The 21,734-nt window shown below is 43.8% G+C and overlaps 1 protein-coding gene across 4 annotated transcripts in view; it reads left to right on the top strand.

Annotated features, from left to right (window-relative positions):
- The first annotated feature begins 8,666 nt into the window (after positions 1-8,666).
- FAM107B (family with sequence similarity 107 member B) overlaps positions 8,667-21,734 on the top strand; it is a 61,096-nt gene continuing 48,028 nt past the window's right edge. The window contains exons 1-3 of one of the 4 annotated variants that reach the window (XM_074573332.1): positions 8,687-8,826; positions 10,756-10,881; positions 14,747-14,851. The gene's annotated coding sequence lies outside the window, so the exon portion shown is untranslated. Of the gene's footprint in view, positions 8,827-10,755; positions 10,882-12,480; positions 12,636-14,746; positions 14,852-21,734 lie in introns of all 4 variants that reach the window. The other 3 variants (XM_074573331.1, XM_074573335.1, XM_074573336.1) reach the window with 3 other exon arrangements.

The following is a 21,734-nucleotide window of genomic DNA, read 5'->3' as shown; positions in this document are numbered from 1 at the left end:
CAAAGCTATAAACTGGACTAACTCATCTCCATCAGCACTGATGTGTTGAACTCATGCTGCAATCCAGGACATAATTTATCTGCCTAACGCGCAAAAATGTTAAGATAAGCTTGTTCCTTTTCCATTTGCTCTCTGACATTCATTGATCTCATAAATTAAATGTCTTTCCTATATCTTGGCATGGAGATGAAGCATCTCCTAAGGCTTTCAGCGGTAGACTGAGAAGCCTGAAGCAAGTGACTTACCCAGTACCTTTCCTAGGGTTGTCACCTGAGTTGTCACACTTGGGGTTCTCACAGACAGAAATACTTACAAGTAGTTCTACTGACAGGTGTATGGACATCCAATTTTTAACTCAGTTTTGTGGTTAAACAACAGTCAATACTAACAGGAGTGGTGATACATTATTTGGTTGGAAACCACATGGAAATCAGAAGGAGATTGGCCTGGAAATGTTTAGCTTCACTCTTGAGTATTCGTGTTTACCCTACTTAGGAATAGTTTATCTCATTTCATGTTCACTGGGGAAGCCACTTCTTGAATTGTACTCTCCAATAATTGAAGAGACATGCAGGATTAGATCAGGTTTTATAATGAGGGGAGAGCAGCCCTGAGGCAGATGCTCTTAAGCAGAGCTATAATTTACTGGCAACCTTATCTAAGATATGGTCAGTCAATAAGAAAGCCTCAGAGGACTTCAGGGTAGCCACAGCCTCAATCAACCTGCTGATTTCTTTATAAGGAATGCCAGCTGGTTACTAAACCGCAGGGGGTAGACAATAAAAATGAAGAGTTAGGGACAGAATAATGATTTATTTCAAGTGGGAAACCAGGAAGAAAGTTGAAAACCTATTTCTGTAAATGGCTTGTGTTGCTGTCATTACTCTTTGTTATTATTTGTATTAGAATTGGTGACTAGAGACTTGGCTGAGATCATAAACTGATTAAACTGAAATGGATCTATTGTGCTCACCCTGTGCCTTCGACACCCACTGTTGAAGGCTCTGCTACATGAAAATATGTTCCTTATATTTTCTTTTTTGGTCATACACAATACACTGTCACCTGGCTTTGAAGCCATGGATGGAAGTGCAGGCTATGGCTCTGCTCTCCCCTGGGATGCCAACCCCTTTACTTTGTCTCTTCAGTTTCTTCCCACAGTTTTCCCCATGTGCCTAGAAGACCAAGACAAGCACTCCCATGACGAATGACTCACTGAGAAAGAATCAGAGAGACTTTGAACTTATTTTAGCACAACTTCCCCAGGAAGAATGACCCCAGAAGTCCTTGTAGCACGCAGGGACAGAGATAATGGAGGCAAAATTTCACCGTGCGACGGTCTAAGATGTGCCTGAGCCAGCCAGAGATGTCACAGGGTGATCACGCACCTGAACCGGTTCTGGGGTGGGTCTCTGTCAACTCCACCACTTCTCTAAGTCATCTCCCATCCTGTGTTGTTTTTTTTTTTCTATTCTTCTAGAAATTTATGGAAAACCAGAGCAGCTTGGCTAACATTAAGGATTTCTAGGTGCTCAGCAACTGTTATTGTACGATAAGCAGGGCTAATCTGCCCATGCAAGAGAACTTTGACACGCTCAAAACTATTTGGGCATGCAGTGCATCTTCCCACTGGTTTGTCAGAGCTTACACAGAAGGTCTGAGATTTTGAGCTTGCACAAGACGCAGTGCTCTGCACAGCATGACCCATGTTCATAGGAAATCCCACATAGAAATGTAAGGAACTCAACAACTAGAGATTAAACTTTCTGCTTTTAGATGTCAAATGCCAGCAGGTATGATGTGGTGTTGTTTTGGGTTTTTTTCTATTTTCACTCTATTTTCAGTTGTGGTGGTCTCTAAGGCTCCCATTGACTTCAACTAGGGTTGGCAGTTCTTGGAAAATGAGACTCTGTAGGTTTTTGTCTCTAAATTAGACATCCTTACATATTCTGGTGACAGGCATGCTGGAAACGGCACGGCTATCGATTTCTTACAGGTGTTAGGTTTAACCAGCACTTTGAGATCCTGTGATGGGAGATGCTGTAGAGGCTCGATCCATGTGCATGTTCCTTTGCAAGTGTGTATGTGGCCCAACAGAAAGTCTTTGGAGTGTAATCGTTACAACATGAAAGACAGAGAAAAAAGCTACTTGCAATTTCTGTGTATTTTATGGCTCAGACCACGAAGGATATCTGTCTGTCTGTCCTTTCATGGGGGAAAGAGCACTTTATTATTTGCTTTAGTGGGAAACGATACAAGATTGTTTGCTTCAATTGCTGTAAGGCCACCCCAAGCACAGTCTGCTAAAACCCTGTCATCTTTGGTAAATAAACCAGCTTGGAAATGGAAAAATTTGCCCAGCCTGTGCAAGAGTCCAGATGTGTCCTGGCTGGAGGTAGGGACAGACCTCCTCAGAGGCCTTGTCTCACGTTTTTCTGTTTCCAGCTATTACTGCTGTATTTTTATAGACTTCTCTGTGTCATCCCTGGGAAGACAGCTGGGCATGTCTTTATAGACCCAGTCCAAGCAAAATTCCCTGTGATCTCCATGGGAGCAGGAGCAGTTTCCAAGCCTTCATCAGGCTTTGCTGCTTCATCTCATCTAGGAGGAAGGCAGAAATGAGGGCTCAGTCTAAACTCACTTCAGGGCTGTGGCAATTTCAGCTGTGGCTTTAATTAGCTAAGCATGAGGCTTTCTGTGTCAGACACGACTCTAGAGAAGTCAAATGGGGAGGAATTCTGGTATTTATTATTAATCTCAGCACCTCAAGGCATTAAACCTATAGCAGATGCCAGTGACATGTTGTTTGAGTCTGTTAAAATGTTCTGTGTTACACCTCTGAGCCCACCTATGACCATATGTTTGAAGATCTGATTTCCCCAGAAAAGTGCCGTGGAGTGCTAGGCACTGTCTGTTTGTAATAAAAGGGATGCGTGTGTCCGCAGATCCTGTGTCCTTCAGGATCAAACTGGTACCTAGGCTTGGAAATCTTGATGCCTGCTTCTCTGTGCTGGGGGCAGTGGTACAGTTTATGGTATTAGAATGATGTCAGATTACTACAATGGCATGAGAAAGCAAAACACAATCTATGGCATGTAAGAACTGCAAGATTAGGGGAGAAGGTGGACAGAAAACCATGATCCAAGTGCAGCTATGATTTTCTGACCTAATCTTGTGGGACCTCTAGATTCTAGAGGTCGATGCAGCAATTTTGCCTGAAGATGAACCTTGTTTAGTGTCTTCTATCTGCAAATTTCAAACAGTGTCAGCAAGGAAGTCACAGTTACTTTTGCTGTTCTACTTACAGCAGAAACTGAGGTGAAATTAATTATTTCAGGTTGTCCAGACAGCCAGTAGCAGAGACAGCACAAGAAGTTGGCTCTTTAGAGTCCTAGTTCAGAAAGCTCAGAACAGCTCTTCAGAGACCAACCTACAGGCAGGGATAAAATCAGTCTCCAAAAGAGTGATCAAATGAAATTTTGCTGTTGGAAGGTAAATTAAATCCCCCCTTTTTTTTTCTGCAGCCTGGGGAATGAGCATGTTTTGGATCCAACTGTGCAACATTAATCACAATATGGAATATTTGAGCCAAAGGTCAGCCACAGGGGGCCAACTATTAACATATGGGATTTATCTGTCTCCTTCTTCCATAAAGATTGCAGCCTGCTGGATAATTAAACCTCTGAGTGCCAGCGTGGAGCGTAGCCTGTTTTTTTTCCACTGCTCTTTGTGATTCGATCCAGAACCATTTCCTTTCACTGTATGCTCAGAAGGGGAGGAAGCAAAGGTGGCATCCTGATCTTCATTATTAATACACAGGAAAACTTGGAGGAAATCCCTTTTATGCCCCTGGCTTTGTGTAAAGAAAACCCTGCAAACTCAAAAGTCATATTGTTCAGCTCCTATATATATTTATACATCTATGTGCACAGCAGATGTTTCTTCAGATACTTAACTGATGTTTCTGCAGAATTACGGTATGGAAAAATCTTCATAGCAACCTGCATTCCAGTTGATTTACTATGATTAAATTAAAAGTCTAGAAAAAAGTATTTTAAGTGGATACATTGGAACAAAGAAAACCACATTCTCCTATGATATAAGTCAGTGCTTCTCCGTGTTATGCAGAACAAAAATACTGGTCTACAGGCAGCACTCATCTCCTGTTTACAAATGGGAGCAGTAAATACAAACAGGTAATACCCATTTTGGGTAAAGGAATTTCTGAGGAAGGCAACTAGCTGAAGCTTGTCAGGCTGCTGCCTTATTTAACCAGCAGAAGCACTTCCAGAAGCACTTAATCCAATTCTAATACAGACACCTAAGGTAGGAGGCATGAATCTCCCTCTGGAGCTACCTCCTCTCCCCCAGCCTACATGACCTGCTTAGACGAGACGTCTGCTTTCAGACAGCTAAAATTAAGCAAGGGGAATCCCACAGCAGCTGACTCCGTACTCCACTTTGTTTCTGCCACAGTAAGATTATTATTATTATTATTTAAAGTTATATTATGGTAACACTTAAAGGCTAGGTATGGTGCGGGCATGGAATAAAATGCAATTCCCTACCCCACAAAGAGGACAACTCAAGTAATTAAAGGATGATTTTGCTTTTAATTCTGCAGTTTGGCTGAAAAGAAATACAAACACCAACAGGCAATTAAAATACATAATAGTTGATTCATAAGATACCAAAATGCCAAACTACATACTACATATGTCCCGTGACACTTATACAATAGAATGACTATATACTTTTGGCTAAAATGTTAATAAAAAGGGGATTTATCTTGTTAAGTATTTCCAGTGCATCATTCTGCCTGAGAGTTGTTCTAAAGTGCAGCCAGTTTATTCATGGTTTGGATTCCAATACCCTGCTTTTCATTTAAAATAAAATGGTCATGTCTTACATTTATATCTTTCATCTAGAAAGATCCCTGAGGCCTTCTCGAGTGCTTTCTGGAGTGTCGGTACCCACAGCGCTGGAGGAAGGCGGCTTGTCATGAGTAAGATGCAGCTGTGGCCAAATTTCTGTATTGCATGAACCACGCACTGTAATTTTCATGTGGTCAGGAGGCATAAGGCACAACTGATGTGCCTTAAAGAAGGAAGGGGAACACCAGGAACCGAGGTGGCTCACAGATGGGAGACAATACTGATGCCTCACGTGTCCCCCTTCCTCACTTATGGGCTGGAGCTGAGCTGGACTGACTCTCCCCAACCAAGGGCTTGGGGTACCTTGCAGCTCTGGCACCAAAACCAGGCAACCCAATGACACAGGCTATCCCTTAAATTATTTGTGAGATGTTTGACTCAGAGCTATCATTTGACCACTGTCTTGTATGAAGCAGTGAGTAAGGAAGCACTGTGGCCAGCAGGGTGAGGGAGGTGATTCTGACCCTCTACTCCGCTCTGGTGAAACCCCACCTGGAGTATTGCATCCAGCTTTGGAGCCCTCAGCATAGGAAAGACATGGACATGTTGGAACAGGTCCAGAGGAGGCCACAAAGATGATCAGAGGGCTGGAGCCCCTCTGCTGTGAGGACAGGCTGAGGGAGTTGGGGTTGTTCGGCCTGGAGAAGAGAAGGCTCCGGGGACACCTTATTGTGGCCTTGCACTACCTAAAGGGGGCCTACAGGAAAGATGGGGAGGGACTCTTTATCAGGGAGTGGAGCAATAGGATGAGGGGGAATGGTTTTATACTGAAAGAGGGGAAATTTAGATGAGATATTAGGAAGAAATTCCTTACTGTGAGGGTGGTGAGGCACTGGCACAGGTTACCCAGAGAAGCTGTGGATGCCTCATCCCTGGAGGTGTTCAAGGCCAGGCTGGATGGGGCTTTGAGCAGCCTGGTCTAGTGGGAGGTGTCCCTGCCCATGGCAGAGGGGTGGACCTAGGTGATCTTTAAGGTCCCTTCCAACCCAAACCAGTCCATGATTCTATGAAACAGGACTCTAGGATAACAGGTTGATCTCAAACATCGCTGGTCCTCAGCTGTGTTCTTGGTGAGTCCTTTCAACTTTCAGCCTCTCCCAACTCTTCGTCTTTCTCGCTTATGTCCAGCAATGGTTTTTAAGTCCAGATACAACCATGGTAGCTTAGGGGTTACACAGCATTCCAGTCATTTCATGGAGCACAAGCTGATAGTATGTGTGGGGAGGGACTTTGCTAAATGTGCTCCTGGTGTGGCCAAAGATACCACATCACCACACACTTGGACTGAATGTAACACTGGAACAAAGTAGCAATCACCATAAAAACGCCTGTGCTCCTTTGACAAGCCCTGGCAAGATACCCAGAAAATTTTGGTGGCTTCAGCAGTGTTACATTCCATTTAAAGGTGTGGATGTGCAGGATCTGCTGGGGAGACGGCAGATATCGCAGCAAAATAGCTGTCTGAGCTGAGAAAGGGTTGGGAAACACTGATGTAAAGTGTCAGATTTCAGAGCAAGGACATCTGCCTGGGCAGTCTCTAAGGAAACGGGAGATAAAAACTTGATCAGGAGTACGAAGTGTCTTCAGAATACAAATGGTTAATGCTTACATACAGAAATGATATGGAAAGGTCCGTAAGGTCAAGAATGCAAAAGATAGGGAAATCCAGCATTCCAGCTGGCCTTGCAGTTCACTTTCTTTGCTGTTTGCAAATCCCTGGTCATACACCATTTCCCCCTCCCATGCTTCAGATGGAGGGATGCTCACAGAACAGGGAATTATTCAATATTTATACTCCCTCATCCATCTAGGCACATCATTTTACTGCATTTAATAAAAAAAACCCCAATTTTTACGAGTTTTTTTCCTCCATACATGGGCTCCACATACAGAACAACTATATCTCACAACACTCCTGTGAAGGAAAAGGCACCTGGGGAATCACAGACTCATAGAATGGTTAGAGTTGGGACCGTAAAGATCATCCAGTTCCAACGCCCCTGCCATGGGCAGGGACACCTCCCACTAGACCAGGTTGCTCCAAGCCCCATCCAGCCTGGCCTTGAACACCTCCAGGGATGGAGCAGCCACAGCTTCTCTGGGCAACCTGGGCCAGTGCCTCACCACCCTCACAGCAAAGAATTTCTTCCTAATATCTCATCTAAATTTTCCCTCTTTCAGTTTAAAACTGTTACCCCTAATCCTATCACTCCACTCCCTGATAAAGAGTCCTTCCCCATCTTTCCTGTAGCCCCTTTAGGTACTGGAAGGAGCTCTAAGGTCTCCCTGGAGCCTTCTCTTCTCCAGGCTGAACAACCCCAACTCTCAGCTTGTGCTCACAGTAGAGGTGCTCCAGCCCTCTGAGCATCTTTGTGGCCTTCTCTGAGGCTGCCCATAACCAGAGATGACACTGAATATGGACAACGCAAAGGGGTGTCTGACTTGCCACGCCACAAGTAACCTTTTGAGAAGCACGTGCTATTTTAATAACATTTCATTTTTTTCACAGCATAGCTCTGATTGCATATGTTACTGCCCAGTGACAGACTCGAATTGAACCAGAACTGTCAGTGGCCACCCGTGCTCTGGATGTCATCCATTTGCTGGGTTTCACCCAGGCTGCCTTGTTTTCCTACTGAAAGAACGGCCGCACACAAAGACCTCAGCAGCCTTTTAGTACGTACCTGCACACAGGATTTCAGCCTTGCCCGACACAAAGCATATTTCTCCTTACCCACTTGCTCCCCTTATCATGCTGGGGCAATGGATTATTTAGGACAAATTCGGTGGAAATAGCACCATCTACTGAGCACCCAATATCCTTCCTGCAGGCACTTTTTGGGCTTGGGGGTTTTTGGAGGGGAAGGATCTGTCTCCAAGAGATGTTGAATGCTCAGTTCCTCATGTTTCTGAGCTCCTCAGATCCTTCTGAACTTTCCATCCCTGGGATGACTCAAGCTGGTTCTGCCACCTTGCTGTGATCCAAGTCATCCGCTCTGGAGAAATGCAAAATAATCTTAGTGATAAATATATAAAAGAAATCGATTCAACCCAAGTATGTGTACCAATGTATAAATACACGTTTGGTCCTCAAAGGTCTTTCTTTTTTGGCGGTTCATTCCCAAAGGCCATGTTGTGTCGCAGACCCTCTGTCATGTCTCCATCACTATGAGACAGATTTTGGGCACGCTGAGGCACGTTTTGGTTGTCTGCACCTGACTTCTTGGCCTTTTACTTGGATGGGTCCACTCATTGAGTGGGGACCTTAATTCCTACGGAGGGGTGGGTGGAAATACCCACAGGGGACATGTCTCCAGGCCAGGGATGGGGAGGAGAAACCATGCGGGGAAAGGCACAGCTGGGGGATTCCTCCTCTATAGAGGGAGGGGTGGCTCCTGTGGGTGAGTGGGGACCCTCAGGAGGACCAAAGCCCTCGGGCAGGGGTTTGAAATCCACCCGTGGTTGCCCCACGCGTGTTGTCCTGCCCGGGATGGGCCTCCTGGGCCGATGGCCGCCCCCCCGCCGGCTCCACGGCGCTCAACCCCCGCCTCCCTACACCCCCCCTTCCCTTTTATTCCCGACCCCTTTTCTTTCGGGATTTCCACCCAGCCGGGCTCTCCCACCCCGGATTTTTCCACGCCTGACAACAAAGGAGGCGGCCGGGTGGTGACTCAGCGGCGGGGCCCGCCCCCGGCCCGCCCCGCCGCTCCCCTCAGGCGAGGCCGGGCCGGCTCCGCGCGTGTGGCGGGCGGGCAGTCCCTTAGTCAGTCAGTCAGTCAGCCAGCCACCGAGCGGGCGATTGCCGCCGGCCTCCCTCCTTCCCTCCCTCCTCCTCGGGGTCTCGCTGCCCTCGTCCCCCGCGCTGCCGGGCGGGGAGAGCCGCCCCGGCGAGGTAGGTTTTTTTTGTGTCTCCTCACACAAAGGCGCGGTTGCCGGCGGGGTGGGACGGGAAGAGCTTGGGGGGGGGGGGGGGGCGGGGGGATGGCTGAGGGATGGCGGCTGCCTGTGAGGGTCCGCGGGGTGAGGAGGGGGGTTCCCCTCCCCGGGTTGTAGGGGGCGGCGGCAACCCCGGCCCCTGGGGCGCCGCCGGGAGCGCCTCATCTCTGTCCCTTCGTTCCTGAAGGGAAATTTGGGGAGTTAATCACAGTTTTGCTAAAGAAAAAAAGAGGGGAGCGAGGTAGAAGGGTGCCCGGGGGGGCGCCGCTGACCCCCGCGGCCGAGCCGGTGGCTGCTCGGCGGGTTTCCTCCCGGCTGGCCGGGGCTGTGGAGCCGGTGGGGGTTTCGGCTTGTCGATGGGGCAACTTTTATTCTCTGGTGACTTCTTTTGCCGGGGCCGGGGCACCCCAGCGGCCCGGCGGGGTCCGGGCGTTGGGGGCTGGTGGGGCCGGGGGCGTGTGGTGCGTTGGGTAGGAAGAGGAGGTGGAAAAGGAAAACAGAATAAAAAAAAAAAACCACATATTTTATTTCCCCTATGCCCTGCCCTGTTAAGTGGGAGTTGGGAGCAACTGAACTTCAGATGTGCAAAGTGTGGAGGGTGGCTGTTTCCTTACAGATCTTTAAAAAAAGTAAAAGCTGGGAGAGCTGCAAGCCCTGAGGACTCGCGCTGTCTCCCTGTGCTTCCATCCGACTGTCCGTCCGTCTGTCCATCCATCCCAGTGCGGTTCTGTCACAGTTTCCCTGAAGGGCCCCAAGAGCCCAAATGTCCAGATTTTCCTACGTGTTGGGTTGAACGGCAGAGCAGCTGGCCAGGGGAACTGCGTGGATACGTGTATTTTGGGGGCTTGCAAGGGGAAAGGGTGCAGTGCAGGAGCTCTGTGTAACTTCACTACTTTGCTTCTCCTGTTAGATTTTATTTTTTTTTTCATAGCTTAATGAGTTCTGGCATATATCGATACTGTGCGAATGCCGTGGCTGGCATTGGAGCAGAGTCTGGTCCTGTAAGTTCAAGGCGATGCTTGTAGCAAACTCGAGAGAAGCAGGAACATGTGAACTCTTTGGGATTTCGTTGAGAATTTGCAGAGTCAAACAAAATGAGGAAAAGATGCTTCTGTGTGAGCATAATGTGGTCTCTGTGTATAGTTTGTGGTGGGAGTATTGTTGAATAACTCTGGCAGTGGTGCTGTTCTGCGTTGTGGTACGTACATGAATGTGCTAAATGCTGTAGCATCAATGAGGATATTTAACTTCCATTGACTTGGCAGAGAAGTAGGAGCGTGGAAGAACATTGTTAAAAATGGGAATAATTGCTTGCGTATCTTGTAGGCAATTTGAGAGGCATTTAAACTGTCTTTAATCTCCCTGTGATATGAACAGGACACTGAGAATCTCATGCTTTATTGATGATCGTTTTCCTAGCACTAGATGGACAGACAGTGCGTACTATGAATGTGATAGCTGCTTGCTTATTGTCAGGGTTATTTGCTTGGGGACAATAAACAATTGTTTGCTGGTCTTTATTAAAAAGGACCACAAATGCCTCATATCTCCTAAAACAAAGCCTTTATTGTCTTAAAGCAACTGTGGACCAATTTCATGCTTGGTATAGTTCCACTGATGTCAGGGGAGTTTTGCCAGGGATGTTTTTGGCAGGTGAAGTGTCACTTGTGTTTTCCAGAGTCCAAAATACTCGAGAGTAATGTCGCTATTTTGCCTCCAGCACTGACGTATTGTTAATTAAAATGGTATGCTGATGCTTCCCAAAAGTAAGGGACAAGAGGTGGGAGAGTCATCTCATCAGGTCCTCAAAATACTTTGCTGCTTACTTCCTCCTTTCTGCTTCAGAGCTTATATCCTTTAATTTACTCTTTTCTTTCTCTTTCAGTCTTGGCATCTTTTTTTCCCTCTCTTCAAAATTAAGAAGTTTCTGTGAACTCCAGCTCACCCTTGAGCATTTTAAAAGTTTTGTGACTAACTACTGAACTGCCCTACACCACCCGTGCACAACAAGGTGAGTGAGGAGCTGTGTGGCAGCTGCCGTTGGGAGATCTTTCTCGCACATGCACACGCCTCTTCTTTACAAGCTGATTTGTGTGGTGGCTATGGCCAGTGCATTTGCTGAAGCGGCAGATTGTTTGACAGAGTCACATAGTGGAACAGCCAGGCTTGAGAGAGACTGAGTGAGTAGACAGGGGTGGGGGAGTTGCTGGGTTTTTACATAGTGCCGACCTTGTAACATTGATAGAAACAACTAATTTTGAGTATACCCCTTCAAAACATCAGTAAGGACAGGAAAATCGTCTGTAAATTGGAGCAGAAGAAAAACCGGGAAAGATAGAAGCAAAACCTCTTGTTTACTAGCTGTGGGAAGAAGAGTGGAACTGTTTAACCCGTAATTGGCTTTAACAGAACTTTGGCTCCGTCAAAGTTTCAAAAAAGCAGATTTTATTGAATAAAACTATGTTATTTTTGTATGCAATTAACAGTATTAAATACACGTGGCCAACTCTAAGGTTGTTGTGGCACTGTAGTAGTTTTAAAAAGAGCAAGTTTCAATGCTCAGCTTCGCAGAGTCTCTGCTGAGCCATTTTTGTATCTGACATCTTTGTGCTGTACAGCTTTGGAGCCATTTGCATCTCATAAATACACAAAAAGAGCGTGTCAGACACCACTCACAGCTGATACTGTTCTGACGCTTTTGGAAAAAGTAAGCATCAAAGAGCAAGATCCATGTGCTGTCTAACTTTGGAGGCGAAAAAATGTGCTTAATGCTTCATCAGTGCAGGGACTAGACTAAAGTTTATTCTGGCTTGGCCAGACCTGATGCGTTCTTGAGTATCAGTAGAAGTATGGTTCGCACTCAACATAGATGCTGCAAAGAGCCTGCAACTCTTCTGTATTTTTGGTTTTGATGTTAAAATTAAACATAAGCCAATGGAAGGATTCAGCTGTGGAAAGGGAATTGTTCACATGCTAACCTGAACATAAAGGTACAAATTTGATAGGAAAAACACTTTTTAGGAGGAGGATAAATTACCTGATTAGAACTGCGTATCTCAGTGATACTTCCTCTTTCCAAATCTTGCATGTTCTTGTCAGGCTGATTTCTGCGCACGCTTCATTTATATTAATCCTCTCAAAACCACGCTGATGCGGAAAGGTGCTGCATGTTCCCGCGGTGGGGAAGACACCTTCCCTTTGCAGATGGGAAATAAAAGCAGAAGAAAGTAAATGGGTTGTCCATGACGACACAGGAATTGTATAGTGGTGCAAGTGGTGTAGTGGTGCAAGAGCTTGAACTTGTGTCTCCTGAACTATTGGCCTAGCGTTGAAACCAAAGAATTTCCCCCTGCGTGAAGGAGCCGGAGAAGAGAAGAGGCACGGTATGAAAATCAGTTTGGTTACCTGGCTGTGATGCAATTAGTAGTTGACTGCCCTTCTACCAATGTGTATGTTAGTCTTTGTTAGACTATGAAAATCATGAGGGTTTTGTAACAGTAAGTCCTTAAACAAAGACATTCGGCATACATAGGAGAGGGGAAAAAACAGTAAGGGGCACTTTCTTCTCCTTTCTACACCTGCCTTTAAATAGTGGGTGCTGTTTTTACAGATGGGTCTCTGGATGGATCTTCTGGGAGGTCCTTCATCTGTGCCGTTGTACAGTTGCATGTGAGCAGGTGCCAGCAGAAGGGAAAAGAAGACTTTGCAGAGCCAGGAGGGTTGTGGCAAGACCAGGACTTGCCTGTCAGTCACCCCAGCAGCTGGGTGAGTTGATGCAAGTGCAGATCCCCACCCTGAGAGACCAGGCTCATGCTACTTTTTAAAGGTGGTTACTAAAGGGGTGGCTGCTCTTCTGCTGTGCACAGACATCCTCTTCTGCTTCAGGGCGTTGGTGTGAAGGGCTGTGTGCATTGCAGAGCAACAAGGAGCTGCGTGTGGCAATTCTCTTGTGACAGAAATCTTATAGGGGTTGTATGAGCAGGGAGCATGGGCATCTGCAAGAAAAGGAAGGATGTGGTCAAACAGAACCTTTTCTTCCCCTTTCTGTATAACTCGAAAACACCAGAGGATACCTTCTACCTCTGTGTTTCATCACACTGGGAAAACTGAAGTTTGAAGTAACACTTTGCCTTACACCACTGTGTGTGGTGGTTGACTGTTATAATTGCAAGTTCTGTCATAGTTTTAACTTCAGTTTCAAAAAATGTTTCAAGCTGGCAGCCTACTTCTTGTGTTTAGACCGATGCTATAAGTTTTGTGCAATGAAGGGTGGGAAACTCACAGGTGGGAGAGCACCATTTCCAAGTTGTGTCTATAAAAGAATAAGCCACAAAGATTTTGGAGCAGTTGTGTGCAGCACTCTGTCCACTGGTCTGTATCACATTTAAAAATAACATTTGAAATCGGTAGTTACTCTGATTTTTTTTTTAGCCTGGGTCTAAGCTGAAAGAGCAGGGTTTGTGGTAGCTTGGTGTATTTTGCTTTCTAGTATAGATGTAGCCTGGCATGGAGTTAATTGAATATTCAGCAGGGCATCAGCTTGCTTAGATGGGACAAAGATCCTGGTTTCATGATGACAGCAGGGAGCACAAATGCAATAACCTTTGCCTTATGTAGCTTTATTTATCCTAGAAGCAAAATTCCTAGATTTGCTTACATTTTTTAAATTTTCTGGCATCGTGAAGCCCGAAGATTGCCTTTTTTGCAAATACATGTTCTTCAAAGAGAGGAATAGTGCAGTCCTTTAGGGACAGCAAGACAAATTCCTTTCTTTTAGATGAGATCAATTTCTTTATTTTTACATTTATACTGCAATTTCAGGCAGTGTACGTGCCTGTAGGATGAACTGTAAAACCTCTGTTTCTGTCCTTTAGCAAATCGCAGCGTCTTACACTTACTGCCTCTCTGTTAAGAGCTACGTTAGAGTCCTGTAGAGAGCTATCTTTACGATGATGAAGCATGAAACGTGCTCTTGCTATAGTGAGTGCTTTAATGTCCTGGACAGCAAGCAACCTTGCTGCTTGTTGTAGTGGCATGGGTCTTATTTTTTCACCTTGTACTCAGGAATTGCTCACTTTCCTGTAAGCTGAAGAGCTACAATCCACAAATGCTTCTGAAGGAGAAACTGCTTTTGTGATTGACTGTGGTTGAAGGCATCTCCCTGCTTTACTGTATAGTATACTTTTTGGGGGGGGAACCGAGTCTTGAAGCTGCTATTGTGTAAAAGGAAACCCACATTAAGCTGCTTTTGCTTACTTGAATATTTAGAGTTCTTCTGTGCCTCTCGGAAGGACGTTCAGTTCACCATGCCTGTGCCCACTGGTGCTAGCTAAGTCACCAGGTCCTGTGGCATCTCCTCTGAATGGGAGCCAAACACTGCCAGTCAAAGGTATTTCTATAGTGATGGCATCCAGTGGGTCTTTTGGGCTGGCAAGAGGAGGATGATGATGGGAAATAATAGAATGATTCTTTTCCTTCCTTGGCTGTACAGTGAATGGGCATTCATAAGACCTCATGTATATACACAGCCTTTTGTTCTGGTGCTAATAATAAAACAGAGTTTGCAGCTCTGAGTAGTGAAGACGATGTGACGAGAAGTGGGTCAAGACCATTCGTGTGTGCATAACTGCACTCCTAATCTAGGCCAGTGCCTGTGCTGGATGCTTCTAAACAAGATGAAAAAGATTTCAGGGGAGCTGGAGTTTATGCTGTCAGTTGGGTGAAATGCACCTCTAGCTGAGCAGAGCACTTACGGATGGTCTTGAGTCACTTTGTGTATTAATATAACTGTTAGAGAGGAAAAGCTTTACTGTTTAGCACCTCTGGAGAGCAAGGAGTTTAGTTTGAGCCAAAGGAAATTTTCTCCTTCCTCGCAGGATGAGCTGCTGAGCATCCCTTCAAATATGTGCACTGCTCTGCTGTTTCAACTGAAATACGTCTCTGCTACCTCAGTTTCCTCTGAAGTGTCATCAGGAAAAGAGGTGACTTGCTGAGTGTCCCACTGCATTGCTGCTATGTCCTTCAGACTTGCTGCTGTAGCTGAGCTCCTCAGTGCCCTTCAAGAAAGAGTGGGTGCCTGGGCTCACCCTGAGATGCAGTTTGGGGCTTGGCTGTTAGTAGAGGAAGAAAGCAAACTTTTATCTGAAGCAGCTGTGATTTGTGTGGTTTCTTTTTGGAGAGAACGGGGAGGAGTTTGATTGGGTTATGATAGCTTTTGCATTATATTATTATTTAATTATTTTTTTTTCATCCTAGAGCTTTCCCAAGTAACTTGTTGTTGAAGATGAGCTATGTCATATAATGCAAGCCATTATACATGAGTTTAACTCACGTAATACCTGGTACGTCACTGCTGCCCCCTGGAAAGTCTGGCAGAAATTTGTAGCCAAATTTGAGTGTCTTAAGAGAATGGAGGAAAGGAAGGGGAAAGAGTTGTAGTCGTTTTGGGATTTTCCTTGGATGGAAGGTGCTTTTTTGATATTTCTAAAAGTAAACCAACTTTTTCTTCCAAGAAGTACCTTTAACACTATCCTTCTGAGTAACATGCAGCAGAAAACCAGGGCGCTGTGTACTGTAAACCAACTTTGCAGTTCAGTTGTGCTGGCAGTAGGTTTTGATAGGTGAAGACGTGACCTTTCACAGGTGGCTGCCAGGGTAAGGGCAAGCAGTAAGCACAGCTTGCCTTGCCGCTCTCCTACTTTTCCCCTGTGTCCTTGGTCGTAGGGAGCTGCACAAGGCACCAACTGCTCAGAACTGCTCAGGAGCAGGGAGTCTTGTGTATTCTGGAAGGAAGCCCTGGCTGTGCATGAGGTTGTCCTGTGCGTGCTATTTGTTAACCACAGATAGCAGCTGCGGGGAGCAGGGTGGCTCTCCAAAGACAGTCTAAGCATGCCCATTGCTCTTCATTTACCTGTTTTTCTTTCAAGTACACAAAAACTGAATGAGGCATAAACTTCTTATGCAAAATATGAGAAAACATATTCTTCCTTTTTCAGAAAATACCTTAAAACCTAGCATTAGAATTCAAGAAATGTAGTGTCTCTGAAAAGCAGAAAACATCTGTCTCTTGGGGTGATGCCATATCCCATTGAAAAGATTTATAAAAATATTTTTCTGAAGTTCCAGCAACTAAAGTTGGAGCTTGTTATGAAGGCTGTAGTTTGTGAATGTCCGTGCTAGTCAGTCTCAGGTGGAGGATTTAGTTTAAAAGGCTGAAGGACGTGATGTCATTGTATCAAAACACTCACTCTTTTGGGAAAGCTCAAATCTGAGTTCTTGGGCCTATATTGCCTTCTCTGTAGTTAGAGACTGATGAAACTGAGCAAAAGAGGGAGAGGTTGGAGGCATCAACTCGTGGCGTTACATGCTACATCCTTTTCCTAATTATGTGAAAGTGGCGTGCCTTCAGCTTCCTTTATAAGCCCAACAGTTTACTTAATGTGCAATGACTTTGAATTTTTTTGTGATGTATATAAGCAGAATAAAATAAATTTCCTTGCTTGAGGATGTGAGGACAAGTTAGCACATCAAGTTGGAAAATGTGTGCCAGCTATTCTTTTATTTTCTAGTGGCCTGAGGGCCCTTCCTTCAGAAAACTGTCCTAAACTGTCCTAACTGTCTCTGCCCTGAGGAATTTACAGTTTAAAGAGGGAAGAGAGAGTGAGCGAATGGACATTAGTGACACAAAAAGGTACAGCATGTTATTTTTTTGGTGGCACCAGCTCAGTGTTTTTGCAAACCTGAAGTAAATTTTTTTTTTCTTGCATTAGAGATCAGTTTTGCACTGAACGCAGCTGCTTTGCTGGAAAGCCAGATTTTTACTGAAACTGCTGTTGTAGAGGTAGCTTTATCTATATAAAGGTGCTTTGTCACTCACGTTTATTGCATTACAGAACAAATTTGAAACCTGTCAGCTGGCCTATAGGGATTTATACACTTTCCAGCTAGTTAAGGTCTACTTTTTCTCTGTAGAAGCACTAAAAAGGCATCTCCTCAACCTTGCTACCTGCTTCCAGGTAACTAATGGGATTAACAGATCCAAGACAACATGTTACTTTAGCTAAATGTGATCCATTTGCCAGCTTCAGCCAAAAATTATTGCAGGGAGGAGAAGCATAGGTCTATATGGGAAGTCGCACAGAAAACAGGACTTCAGAAAGTTACGCCAGTACTTTTTGCTCGAAAACTTCTGCAACTCATATCACTTTTATTCTGAAATTTTATAGCAGACAACTCTAAAAATGGGTACCAGCTCAAAATGCAGAGTAGCTTTTTAAAGGAGCTGGGTGAAGAACTTCAAAAGAGGGGAAGGTATTTAAATCCTGGGAGACTTGGATGCGGTAGCACGTTGGATACCAAAATAGCTAAATTTTCTGCTCAATTTGTAATTCAGGTATCTTTGTTTTCTTCCTAATCCACTGCCGTGATTTCCTATGGGTAAGTAGTTCTTCCTCTCCTCAAAGCTGTCACAGTGTTGCTGGCATGGGATGACTACAGCCAGCCTCTGCCAGGGTAAGGTTCTCATTTCTGTGGTGCTGAGGCTGTGGTTGGCTCAATCTGTGATGCACTTAGATTGCACCCAGAAGGATGCCCAGGTTTTATAATGCTATGCTAATTAAGGTCTTGGTGTCTGCCGTGTACAAAAATTCTCAATTGCTGAAGTATCCCCATATCAGCTTTCAGGAAAACTGTTCTTTGGAGCCTTTTTTTTTTTCTTCCTTAGAATTATGCAAGAAAAAAAGACTAGCTGCTGAAGCACACTGCTGTCACTTGTTTTACTTCTCTGTGTTTCTCTGTGTCGAAGGAAGGCTTTGTTTCAGTGCTTAATTCTTTTGACTGCCATCATCCGTTAGGGTACAGGGGGAGGGCTGCATTTGTAATGCCTGTTTTCTGCACTGAAAAGCAAGAGTTTAATAATGAAATTTAAGGTAGAGGAGTGTGAGATTTCAGAGAGCTTATTCCTTCCAACATTGACTGAAACTGAATTGATGAAGAGCCCTATCAAATTGGGCATAGCATGCATTGATAAAATGGTGCTTCATTAAATGACTACTCTAAGGGATCATTTTGACCCCTTTCTCCCATTTTAGTATTGGATCTTAATCTCTTTATTACAAGTAACATCAGGACTAGTAGAATTAAGTAGTAAAGTTTGAACCAGTGGTGAGTTCATTTATTCTTTTTTTTTATCTTTAATGATGATGAAGCCTCAGCTGATTTTCTGTTCAGGTTTGATGCTTCACAAAGACTTGAGATTCATCTTAATTTTATCTCCAGAATCACATTTTGGCTTAGGGTATTTTTTCTTTCTAATAGGAAGCCAATTAATTGACTGCTAAAAAAGCCACAGATGTAGTTAATTTAGTTTCTAAGTGCAGATGTTTAGAGTGCTATGAAGTTAGGCAAAGAATGGATTTAGAAAGCACCAGATTACACATACCAGTCAACAACACACTGAATATCAAAGATAATTCATTACTGTAAAAGCAATGAAATAAGGAGCTCCCATTCCTACTGGCTATTTTCCCCCAGGAAAAGGACTAGAAAAAAAAATTCTGTACTCTAAAATACAACCATTCAGATTCTTAAGATTCAATGTCTCTGTAATTAGTGTACTGTTTCCCTTTTTTTTTTTTTTTTCTTTTTAAATTGCCATATTTAAGATGCTATGAAGTCAGCTTAGGGTATCACAGTTTGCTAAATGGGAGGCCTAGAACCGTACTGTAGGAAACTCAGGAAAGAAAGGATATGAAAGCTCAACAAGCCATTTATAAAAATTGCAATCATTCCTATTAACGTGGTTAAACTCGGTAATTTCTCCTTGGAAATGTATAGACTCATGTGTTTGAAAACCAAACTGAGTCAGGATAAACAAATCCTTCCAATATCTATTTAAAGTAGATAAATATTTATTATTGTCTTTTTGCAGATTGAGAAACAAAGGCTGAATTGACTTGCCTACAGCCATAACTAATTAGTGTGAGGATAGAATTTGAACTTGGGACTTTAAACCAAAGCAAAACAAACAGGATGAAACATTGCAAATGGAAACATAATGAAAAGATAACATAAACTTTATATTTCAAGCATAAACTCTCAACCCCAATATAGAAAGCATCTTCTCATCTCATAAAGCCCTTTAGGCAAGTAGGCAACCTAAAAAGCTGCTTCTTACTGAAAACAGGATCTGGTTAGACCATGTTCGTTACCTTACTTGCCAATTTCGTGCGTCTTACGTTACCCTCGTTAATCTTGTTACTTCTGAGAAAATTCCTAAAGACAAACTGGAGTTCAAGTTGAATGTTCAAATAATTGAAGCTCAAATGAGGAGCACCAGGAAAATTACAGCTTGAAAAGCTGCAACAAAACCATGCTAGAGATTTATCTCCCGGATAGATTATTGGTGTGAGTCACCCAAAGCACTTGTGCTAAATGTGGAAATGTAGCTGACTCAAAGGCAAGTGATTGGCATCGTTTTATGGGATGTCACTAACTGCGGTTTCATTAAATTGCAGTTTTTCCTCTGTCCTGGTTAAATGTTAAGTTTCATTACAATTTGGGCTGAGCGTAGAATAAACATTTCTTTTGTGCTTTTGGTAAGTCCTCTGGATCACAAGAGCCTGACCTTTGTTTTTTTTAATGTAAAGGATGATGCACCTTAAAGCCCAATGCTCACTTGTGTCTCTAAATTGCACGCAGGAAGGGCAGTAGCACTCGCACGGTTACTGCACTACTTTAGTATTTTTGCGTTTTGGGAGAACAGTGTAGTCCTATAGCAGGGTCTGGGATTCCCCCTGCCCTTTCCTGGACATGCATTTGGAAAGAATTTAATTAATTGCAGTACCTCGTGTTTTCAGTCAATGCCTCGGTGTCAGCGATGAAAATCAAGAGATAAGGAGTTTTTAGTGGCGTTTCTGTATAAGTTTAAGCAATTTCAGACTTTCCTAATGATCACTTTTTGTTTCTAAACATGCTAAGTTAAAAAGCAAAGTAAATGTCTCTTAGTTTTCTTGACTTTTAAACGTCTTCTGCACTGGATGTTGTTTGAATTGGATTCCTTTGCCTTAACTGTCTTGTTTGCTCTGGTGCTTGTGATTCATTTGAATATGAACCAGCCAGCACTTGACTAATGGAAAACCTAAAGTAAATAAGTGATAGTGCATGCTGGAGAATCAAAAGGTCCTACAGTGAGCCGCAGCACTCTTTTAAAACAATTTAAATATCTTTCTGTAAACCAATTGTTGAATGAAGAGCAGATGAATAGAAGTTTAAAGGCTTGAATCATTAAAGTTTGGGATATTGAAAGCTGAGACTACATTTAAGTGTTATTACTCTGAAGTACTTAATGGAAGGGGAGTAGAAAAGCATTTTTAAAAGGACTTGACTAGGGTTTATAATTCAATCTGGCACTTGAAGTTTACAGGATTGGTTTGGCATTGGAGCAGAAGCATCGACATACTATTAAAATGTAGGATGGCCGGCTTAAATGATCAGCTTTTTTTGTTGTCTTCCTCTCAACTCTCAAACAATTTAGTCTGTACGATGATGGCGTGTTTTTTGCTAATAGAAGAGATCTTTGTACTTAAAGGTGGAATAGTTTGGGCTTTTGGGGCTTTTTCTGTTTGTTTTTGGTTTCTTACTGTTTCTTAAATGTGGCACAGAAGCCAGAGGTATCCTACAAGACACCTACTTTCCGAAGGAATGCAGGCGGGTAGGTACATTAGAGTTGACCTTTTCATCATCATCGTGTTTGATAAATTTCGACCTGATCTCTGGGTTGGGGAAGAAAATGGGTCAGACTGCAATATTAGACTGGAAAGAAAATGAGATATTGGGTAACTAAAAAAAATAATAAATAAAATTGTAGTTTATCTGTTTGTACCATATGTATTTCTGCTGCAAACTGAAGCTGTAAACTTTCTAGCTGATCTGCATGAGATAAGCCTGCATGAATCTTTCCCACCAGCATCACTAGCTTGAACTTTTCGTGCTGCATAACTAAAACCCTGTTGTCATGCAGTTCACATGTAGTCAATGTGGGGATCCTCCGGTTTTGTCTTCCATAAGCCTTGGTTTTGTTTTCCTGACACTTCATTTCCTGTTGATCCAAATTCTTAGGGTTGTTTGTTTGTTGTTAATGTGCTTCCAAGGACTGTTACTTGTAACTGTTGTCTGGCAGCACTGGAATGAGAGCTGCCAGAGCCTGGACTCCTGGCTTTCATTATTCAGCGACCAGTTTACGTGAAATTTAGGGGAGCATCATATCTTGTAGGCTTCAAACCTTTTAAAAATTTGGCTGCAATCAGCCCAAACTTATGAGGAGGCGTGCGAGCGCACACTTAAATGACTTTCTTAGATTTCTTATGTGATAATTTAGCTTAAATACCTGACCTGGTCCTGTATTGCTTCTTGGTTATGAAGCAGTCTCTCTGGGTATGTTTTTGCAGCTTAGCTTTGCACCAAGGGAACTCCCTGTGGTGGCTCGTGTAGCCCAGCTCTTGCAGTCTGGTTTTGCTAGAGCTCTGCTGATTTAACAAAGATGTGGGCATCAGAATAGTGTCCTAGATTCACTAGTCCTACTCCACGTCTAAATGATTTACAACATGGTTGCTACCTTTTTTAGGAAGCCTGTTGTGCAAGCAAACCACACTGATTTCCTTCAGCTCTATTTAACGGTCATTTGGTGGGTAGCTGAGATGGGGAGTAGTAGATACGCTTTCATTTTTGCTAACTTTCTGACCAACAAACCACATGAAAATTTTGTAAAGCTGAACATAGGAAAAAAACCCCTATGTATTTTTGTCCCCTCATTTGGTTACAACTATAAATGTGTAATGTTAATTTATCACTTCCTTCTAGAAGCTT

This window comes from Larus michahellis, chromosome 1 (assembly GCF_964199755.1).
Source record: "Larus michahellis chromosome 1, bLarMic1.1, whole genome shotgun sequence".
Lineage (NCBI taxonomy): Eukaryota > Metazoa > Chordata > Aves > Charadriiformes > Laridae > Larus > Larus michahellis.
The sequence above is the reverse complement of the archived record's forward strand: the minus strand, read 5'-3'. Positions and strand labels throughout refer to the sequence as shown.